The 9827-nt window shown below is 50.6% G+C and overlaps 1 long non-coding RNA gene across 1 annotated transcript; it reads right to left on the bottom strand.

Annotated features, from left to right (window-relative positions):
- Positions 1 to 399: 399 nt before the first annotated feature.
- On the bottom strand, positions 400 to 9413 carry LOC119123499. Its single transcript, XR_005098090.1, has 3 exons — positions 9167 to 9413; positions 471 to 475; positions 400 to 410 (listed from the first exon to the last, which is right to left on the bottom strand). It is a non-coding gene; the product is annotated as an uncharacterized LOC119123499 (long non-coding RNA).
- Positions 9414 to 9827: the final 414 nt, after the last annotated feature.

The raw sequence follows: 9827 nt of genomic DNA, 5'->3' as shown, positions 1-9827 counted from the left end.
GCTTGGAGAACACTGAGCTTGACACAACTGAGGAGTCTTGATAAAAGATAAATAAATAAATAAGGAGCAAAATGTGTAGTGTTACAGAGAAAGGAAAAAGCATCATAATCAGAGGATAAATTTGGATAAAACAGATAAGGCTAAACTGTAGGAAATAAGAGTAGAATCACATTTAGCCCATCCAGCTTAACAATTAGACATTTAGTCATTGACATTTTGGAGATGAAAATAGGGCATTAGGACCCAATAGGATGCAGTCAAGAGGTGGCTAGATTGTTCAATGGACTTAATTAAGCTCAGTGGCCTAGTGGTAGAGTGTCCGCCCTGAGACTGGAAGGTTGTGGGTTCAAACCTCGGCCGGGTCATACCAAAGACTATAAAAATGGGACCCATTGCCTCCCTGCTTGGCACTCAGCATTAAGGGTTGGAATTGGGGGGTTAGATCACCAACTGATTCCCGAGCGCGGCACCGCTGCTGCTCACTGCTCCCCTCTCCCCCAGGGGATGGATTAAAATCACACGGGGATGGGTTAAATGCAGAGGACAAATTTCACCACACCCAGGTGTGTGTGTGACGATCATTGGGACTTTAATCTTTTTAATCTTTAATAAATTAGAAGTTAATTACACCTCACTGGGAATTCTGGTGTCAGAAAGTCCGATAAGTTCAAGGAATAACAGCCATGGAAACTTTTGACAGTTAAGAATAATGCTGCATAAAAGTCACACAAAGTGACAGTTAACGAGATGACAAATGTGATAGGATTCTAATAACAAATGCATTGACATGGCAAAGTGAAAACAATATAGTGGAGTAGACTGTCGGAGGGAGCCTTTTGAGTATCTTTACCCAGCTGTTCGATCAGAAGGATAGATTAGGATAAAAGTGTTTAAGGACCATCTGAGGCTGCATCTTTCCCCATGCTCACCCATGAACAGGCTCAGCAGTAGAAATAACTGATTTTTTTAGGCATTTAATTGACAGTTTTACGGTAAAGGTGAGGTACGATTGTATGAATTATTTAATTGTGAAGAACATCCAGAAATGAAGGGTTACCTTCAGTATTCACTGATTACCTACTCACTAACACATACTAAATTTGTTTGTTGTGGAATGAGAGCTGAGCGATGAAGGCGAATGAATTGGCACTTGTGTGGTTAGGAACGTGTATGTGTGTCGGGGGCAGTGTGAAAGGCCAAAGTATTTTGGAGTTGGTATGAAAGGGTCACAGTTGAGGGTAAGATTCCTCTCACATGAGACTGGAATACCCAAGATTGATGAGTGATGAGTTATAACCTTAACTAACAGCTGATGGTTAATCGAAGGCACCATGAACAACAAAATAGTTCATGGAGAAGGCCCATTTGAGTAACACGGATGGACAAGACAGGACTAATATCAAACACTAGGACGATGGACGATATGACATGACAAACCTGGACTCACCCGACAGGGTGACGGACTATGTCTTAGACTTAGAGACTTAGACAGAACTTTATTGTCATTTTGTCAACACTAGGTGTGTACAAAACGAAATTTCGTTGCATACGGCTTTCAACAATGTAGAGGTATTTCGGCTGGTTAAAAAGTGACATTCTATATAAAAATATGAAATAAGATAATTATAAAGTACAAAGTGCAGCAGTGATAAAGTATGTAAACAGTGCAGGAGACAAAAGCAGTATTTACAAGTGTGCAGAGGAATGCTACGTTTGAATGTTCAACTGTCTGACGACAGCAGGGAAAAAACTATTGCAGAACCTGGTGGACCTGCAGCGGATGCTGCGAAACCTCTTCCCAGAGGGCAGCAGGGAGAACAGTCCATGGTGGTGGTGTGATGGGTCACTGATAATATTTCGGGCTCGGGACACGCAGCGCTGGGATGACAAGTCCTGAATGGAGGGAAGAGGAGCCCCGATGATCCTCTCTGCTGTCCTCACCACTCTCCTCAGGTTCTTCCAATCGGAGGCGCTGCAACCTCCACACCACACCGAGAGACAGCTTGTCAGAATGCTCTCTATGGTGCTTCGGTAGAACGTCCTCATGATGGGTGGGGGCAGGTGGGCTCTCCTCATCCTCCGCAGGAAGTACAAGCGCTTCTGTGCCCTCTTGACCAGTGTTGTGGTGTTCACAGTCCAGGTGAGGTCGTCTGTGATGTGGACTCCCAGGAATTTAGTGCCGCTGACCACCTCCACAGCTGAGCTGTTGATGATCAGTGGAGCGTGGTGAGGCTGGTTCTTCCTGAAGTCGACGATGATCTCCTTCGTCTTCTCCACATTCAGGATCAGGCTGTTTTCCTCTGCACCAGCCCACCAACTGCTCCACCTCCTCTCTGTAGTCCAGGTCGTTGTTGTCCCTGATGAGGCCCACCACCGTTGTGTCGTCTGCAAACTTCACGATGTGATTGGTGGTGAACCTGGGGGCGCAGTCGTGTGTCATCAGGGTGAACAGCAGGGGGCTCAGGACGCAGCCCTGAGGGGAGCCTGTGCTGAGGGTGATGACATCTGAGGTGTTCTGTCCGACCCGGACTGACTGAGGTCTGTTGGTGAGGAAGTCTAGCAGCCAGTTCCGAAGGGGGGTGCTGAAGCCCAGGTGTTCCAGTTTTTCCACCAGATGTTGTGGAATGATGGTGTTAAACGCTGAGCTGAAGTCCAGGAACAGCAACCGCACGTGGGTGTTCCTCTCCTCCAGGTGAGCCAGGCTCAGGTGAAGAACGGAGGAGATGGCATCCTCAGTAGAGCGGTTCTGCCGGTAGGCAAACTGGAACGGATCGAATGTTGGGGGGAGTCTGGAGACGATGTGATCTTTGAGCAGCCTTTCGAAGCACTTCATCATGATGGGAGTCAGTGCCACCGGTCTGTAGTCATTCCATGAGGTGATTTGAGGTTTCTTCGGCACCGGAATGATGGAGGCAGCCTTGAAGCACACTGGCACTTTGGCTTGGTCCAGCGAGATGTTAAAAATGTCTGTGATGACACCAGCCAGCTGGCCTGCACATTCTTTGAACACCCGCCCAGGTATGTTGTCAGGGCCTGGGGCCTTACGTGGGTTGACTCTTCTCAGAGTCTTCCACACGTCGGCTGAGTCAAGGCAGAGGGCCTCCTCTTCCTGGTGGGGAACAGTTTTAACTGCAGGAGTGCTGTTTAGTGCCTCAAAACGCCCAAAGAAGTTATTTAGACCATTCAGGAAGTCAGCAGCAACCTCACCCACCGGGGGGGAGGGTAAGTTGTAGTCCGTGATCGCCCGTATGCCTTGCCACATACTCCTGGTGTTATTGGCGTCGTGGAAAAAATCCTGAATTTTTCGACTGTGGCTTCGCTTCGCTAGCCTGATGGCACGGTTCAAGTTGGCTCTCGCTGTCCTCAGTGCCTCCTTGTCGCCAGACTTGAAGGCTGAGTTCCGTGCTCGTAGCGTATGACGTACATCCTCAGTCATCCAGGGTCGTTGGTTGGCTCGGGTGATGATGTTCTTAGTGGTGCTGACGTCCTCGGAGCATTTGTTGATGTAGGCTGACACAGTCATGGCGTACTCATCAATGTCGATCTGATTGTCATATGTTGCTGCTGACTTGAACATGTCCCAGTCAGAGCACTCAAAGCAGTCCTGGAGTGCCTCCATGGCCCCCTCAGACCACACCCTCACCTGCTTCACTGTGGGTTTTGCTCTGATCAGCAGGGGCCTGTATGCAGGGATTAGCATAACAGATAGGTGGTCTGAAGAGCCGAGGTGGGGGCGGGGGGCTGCTCTGAATGCATCCTTATATTGGTGTAAACCAAGTCCAGAGTGTTCTCTCCCCGAGTTGGAAAATCCACGTGTTGGTAAAAATGAGGGATGTGGATGACAACCAAATATTTGAAACTTAAGCTTGCTTGTGGCAAGAGCTTTGCTTTGCTTTGTTTCTGTGCGTCACTTGACTTATTGCAGCATCAACCGCCAGCCAAGGAGCAGATTGCTGGTTGTTTTATAACTTGCATTAATTTTGCAGGTTGTCGATTGCAGCCTTGGAGAGTTTATGTTGAATTCACGTGAAAATGTTAACCCTAACCCTTTTGATTTTTATGATGATTGATGATTTTCAGGAAAGGATCCCCGGGCACCATGATTCATTGTGTGTCTATTTTTTATTTTGATACTCGATGCCTGTGTAGTTTTTGTGAGTACAAGTGTCCGCTGTCAGCGGGGCTGTATGCTCACTGGCAGGAGTGCGAGGATTTTTGTTGGGGTTGCCGAGTGACCGACTTGGGGATGACGGTCCTGGATGAGTGAAAGGTTCGACAAACTGGCTGCAAGGCATATGATGATGTGGTAGGACATTTTGCCGGTTCCTTTTTGAATGCCTAATGACACATTGGGTGAATATGTCAAAGGGGGGTGGGGTTACATTTGAATGAGTAAGTAGATATAAAAGCTATTTGTGACATTCAATGTTTTTTCGGATTCAATTATTTTTGAGGCTTTAACAGGACGTGCCAGAATTCAACAGGCAGTGATGGAAGGAGCAGACGAAGCATCTCGAAAGGAAAGGAGTTAATGGGAGACAACAATCTGGAATGGATGCAAAGCGTGGTAACAATCTAGCGACAGTAACGGTTAAAATGTTTCAATGGAAAAGCACGAATGATGACAAATCATACAGCTAATAGGGATTAGACTGCAGCACAATAGACAACAAATGTTTGGAAGGTAATTAAATAAAATAGGAAACTAGACCAGAAACAAGGAATGGGGAAAATTTCTAAACATATGAATGCATTAAAACTGCTATTAAAGGGAAAGTATTTGAGAACACATTTTAAGAGGGTTAATTTGCATAACAAATATTGAAAAGAGTTGAATAGTTAAATCATTTTGGGAAGATTACAGGTCCATTCAAAAGGGTGACTGATTTGAACAGTGAGGTGATTTGAAGGGGAGACAAAGATAATGTACATAAACAAATTGGGTGAACAAAACTGACGGGACTGATACCCATTTGAGAATACTGAGAAAAATTTGAATCAAAGAGGAAATTTGGAGTGAAAAATTAATATTTGGACTGGGAAAGAGCGATTGCAAAGACGAGATTGACAGGACTTCAGACAGTGACTAACTTGAACAGGTAGAAGTTACTCGGCTACAGGAGGGATCTTGCGAGACTGACAGCACGACGAGAAATATCCATCCATCCATCCATCCATCTTCTTCCGCTTATCCGGGGTCGGGTCGCGGGGGCAGCAGCTTCAGGAGGGACTCCCAGACTTCCCTCTCCCCAGCCACTTCATCTAGCTCATCCCGGGGGATCCCAAGGCGTTCCCAGGCCAGCCGAGAGACATAGTCTCTCCAGCGCGTCCTGGGTCGTCCCCGGGGTCTCCTACCGGTGGGACATGCCCGGAACACCTCCCCAGGGAGGCGTCCAGGAGGCATCCTGATGAGATGCCCGAGCCACCTCATCTGGCTCCTCTCAACGTGGAGGAGTAGCGACTCTACTCCGAGTCTCTCCCGGATGACCGAACTTCTCACCCTATCTCTAAGGGAGAGCCCGGACATCCTGCGGAGAAAACTCATTTCGGCCGCTTGTATCCGGGATCTCGTTCTTTCGGTCACGACCCATAGCTCGTGACCATAGGTGAGGGTAGGAGCGTAAATCGACCGGTAAATTGAGAGCTTTGCCTTTTGGCTCAGCTCTCTCTTTACCACGACGGACCGGTACAGAGTCCGCATTACTGCCGACGCTGCACCGATCCGCTTGTTGATCTCGCGCTCCATCCTCCCCTCACTCGTGAACAAGACCCCAAGATACTTAAACTCCTCCACTTGGGGCAGGATCTCATCCCCGATCCGGAGAGGGCATTCCACCCTTTTCCGATCGAGGACCATGGACTCGGATTTGGAGGTGCTGACCCTCATCCCGACCGCTTCACACTCGGCTGCGAACCGCTCCAGTGAGAGCTGGAGATCACGGCCTGAAGAAGCCAACAGCACAACGTCGTCTGCAAAAAGCAGAGACGCGATGCTGAGGTCCCCAAACCGGACACCCTCAACGCCTCGGCTGCACCTAGAAATTCTGTCCATAAAAATTATGAACAGAATCGGTGACAAAGGGCAGCCTTGGCGGAGTCCAACCCTCACTGGGAACGAATCCGACTTACTGCCGGAAATGCGGACCACACTCTGGCATCGGTGATACAGGGACCGAACCGCCCTTATCAGTTGGCTCGGTACCCCGTACTCCCGAAGCACCCCCCACAGAACCTCCCGAGGGACACGGTCGAACGCCTTCTCCAAGTCCACAAAACACATGTGGACTGGTTGGGCGAACTCCCATGCACCCTCGAGGATCCTGTTGAGGGTGAAGAGCTGGTCCACTGTTCCACGGCCAGGACGAAAGCCACACTGTTCCTCCTGAATCCGAGGTTCGACCTCCCGACGGACCCTCCTCTCCAGCACCCCTGAATAGACCTTACCAGGGAGGCTGAGGAGTGTAATTCCCCTGTAATTGGAACACACCCTCCGGTCCCCCTTCTTAAAGAGGGGAACCACCACCCCAGTCTGCCAATCCAGAGGCACTGTCCCCGATGTCCACGCGATGCTGTAGAGACGTGTCAGCCATGACAGCCCCACAACATCCAGAGCCCTTAAGAAATCCGGGCGGATCTCATCCACCCCCGGGGCCTTGCCACCGAGGAGTTTTTTAACTACCTCAGTGACTTCAACCCCAGAGATTGGAGAGTCCGCCTCAGAGTCCCCAGGCCCTGCTTCCACAATGGAAGGCGTGTCGGTGGAATTGAGGAGGTCTTCGAAGTATTCTCCCCACCGACACACGACGTCCCGAGTCGAGGTCAGCAGCACGCCATCTCCACTGTAAACAGTGTTGACGTTGCACTGCTTCCCCCTCCTGAGACGCCGGATGGTGGACCAGAATTTCCTCGAAGCCGTCCGGAAGTCATTCTCCATGGCCTCGCCGAACTCCTCCCACGCCCGGGTTTTTGCCTCAGCAACCGCCGAAGCCGCGTTCCGCTTGGCCATCCGGTACCTGTCAGCTGCCTCCGGAGTCCCGCAGGCCAAAACGGCCCGATAGGACTCCTTCTTCAGCTTGACGGCATCCCTTACCGCCGGTGTCCACCAGCGGGTTCGGGGATTGCCGCCACGACAGGCACCAATGACCTTACGGCCACAGCTCCGGTCGGCCGCCTCAACAATGGAGGCGCGGAACAAGGTCCACTCGGACTCAATGTCCCCCGCCTCCCCCGGGACGTGGGAAAAGCTCTGCCGGAGGTGGGAGTTGAAGCTCTTCCTGACAGGGGATTCCGCCAGACGTTCCCAGCAGACCCTCACAGAACGTTTGGGTCTGCCAGGTCGGACCGGCATCTTCCCCCACCATCGGAGCCAACCCACCACCAGGTGGTGATCAGTTGACAGCTCCGCCCCTCTCTTCGCCCGAGTGTCCAAAACATGCGGCCGCAAATCCGATGACACGACTACAAAGTCGATCATCGAACTGCGGCCTAGGGTGTCCTGGTGCCAAGTGCACACATGGACACCCTTATGTTTGAACATGGTGTTCATTATTGAAAATCCGTGTCGAGCACAGAAGTCCAACAATAGAACACCGCTCGGGTTCAGATCGGGGGGGCCGTTCCTCCCAATCACGCCCTTCCAGGTCTCACTGTCATTGCCCACGTGAGCATTGAAGTCACCCAGTAGAACGACGGAGTCCCCAGAAGGAGCGCTCTCCAGCACTTCCTCCAGGGACTCCAAGAAGGGTGGGTACTCTGAGCTGCCGTTTGGTGCATAGACACAAACAACAGTCAGGACCCGTCCCCCCACCCGAAGGCGGAGGGAGGCTACCCTCTCGTTCACCGGGGTGAACCCCAATGTGCAGGCGCCCAGCCGGGGGGCAATAAGTATACCCACACCTGCTCGACGCCTCTCACCGTGGGCAACTCCAGAGTGGAAGAGAGTCCAGCCCCTCTCGAGAGGGCTTGTACCAGAACCCAAACTGTGCGTGGAGGCAAGTCCGACTATATCTAGTCGGAACTTTTCTGCCTCGCACACCAGCTCGGGCTCCTTTCCAGCCAGAGAGGTGACATTCCATGTCCCAAGAGCCAGCTTCTGCAGCCGGGGATCAGACCGCCAAGGTCCCTGCCTTTGGCCGCCGCCCAGCTTGCAATGCACCCGACCCCTTTGGCCCCTCCCACAGGTGGTGAGCCCATGGGAAGGGGGACCCACGTTTCCTTTTCGGGCTGAGCCCGGCCGGGCCCCATGGGCGAAGGCCCGGCCACCAGACGCTCGCCTTCGAGCCCCGCCTCCAGGCCTGGCTCCAGAGGGGGGCCCCGGTGACCCGCGTCCGGGCGAGGGAAAACGTGATCCATTAATTTTTTTCATCATAAGGGGCTGATGAGCCGTGCTTTGTCTGGCCCCTCACCTAGGACCCGTTTGCCATGGGTGACCCTACCAGGGGCATGAAGCTGAAAAAAACTTCCAATTGTCTTACAAATGAAGAACAAAACATGAGTGTAAGGAACTTTTACAAGACGAGAAATAAGGGGGATAATTCACAACTCGTGGGGGGAGTGTTTGTTTGTTTGTTTGTTTGTTTGTTTGTTTCAGGGATCACGTGGGCCTCTGGATCATAGGAGTAGATGCCGGGAACGCTCGGAGGTTCTACTAAGCACTTCGATGAGACGACGACCACCAGTCGTCCCCGTGCCCCAATCAACCCCAAAAGAGAAGATTTTGTTTGCTGACGACTGGTTATGGAGATGTCGTCTACTAGGGGTGACCGAAGGGGGCCGGGAGGACTTCCGGCCTACGTTGGGCATTGCTGCTTTTTTCATTGCAACTCAAGGTTTTGTGCTGTTGTCATCGTTAAATACTGGCAGTGGCTCTCAATTATTGCAGAACCCCTGGACGCTGACCGGGGCCTGTGAACGGTGAAGTGGAGATAAAGATTTTGGATGGACGGCAGGCCCTGGGCAGTGATCCCGGCGCTATTCACTACTGTGCATTCAGTGGACTGGACTTTGCATCGACAGGCACTTACATATGCAAGGGGGGCAACACTGAGGGCGCTTCAACGTTGCAGTATGCTGTGATATTGCGTCAATATTATATCCTTCATTACTTTATCTGATGACTACATGCTGCATTACTTTATCTCATTCATTTACCTCGTCACATGTTAACATCATGTGACGGCACAATCTCACTGTTTAGCAGTCTGTGGACATGTCATTTCTTTTCCTTACTGTTTTGTGAGCTCATACTGTTTTGTGGATTGTGATATGTGCCAGGGCTCCTTGTACCCGGCTGACGCCAGGTGGAGGGAATCACTGGGGATGTTAGAAAGGGCCTCCCTCTTTTTCCATGTCATTAGACTGGCAGGGATTTTTCTCGAGGGAGGGCCGGCAACTTTTTGAGGTTTCTAATGGGCCACGCAAAATTCATTACTTCACAAATTATCGACGGGATTGAGGTATTACCTAAGGGGGGTGGTTATCGTCATTTGGATAATGTGGACTTCAATTTTCTTTATTTGTGGTTCCTGAGAGGCCTCAGATTGCTGTCAGGGAGCAATTGGATACCAAAGTAGTTTGAGCTTTCCTAGTTAAAATAAGCTTAAGTAGCATGCCTCGAGCATGATTTAGGCTGTGCAGGTATAGGCCAAATTGTAATTTAGTAAATAGTAATTTGGTTGGGGGAAGATTTTTGAATGTTTACCGATGTCATCTCTTGTTAGACCGTTTTCGGGACATTATAAAGTCCCGGAGGGGGGAATGTAGTGAAATTTGGATTCTATGCGTCTTTGTATGTTGCCTTTAGGTGATAAACTAGCAGCAGTGAGACT

Source organism: Syngnathus acus, chromosome 5 (assembly GCF_901709675.1).
Source record: "Syngnathus acus chromosome 5, fSynAcu1.2, whole genome shotgun sequence".
Taxonomy (NCBI): Eukaryota; Metazoa; Chordata; class Actinopteri; order Syngnathiformes; family Syngnathidae; genus Syngnathus; species Syngnathus acus.
This window is presented reverse-complemented; position numbering and strand designations above follow the sequence as displayed.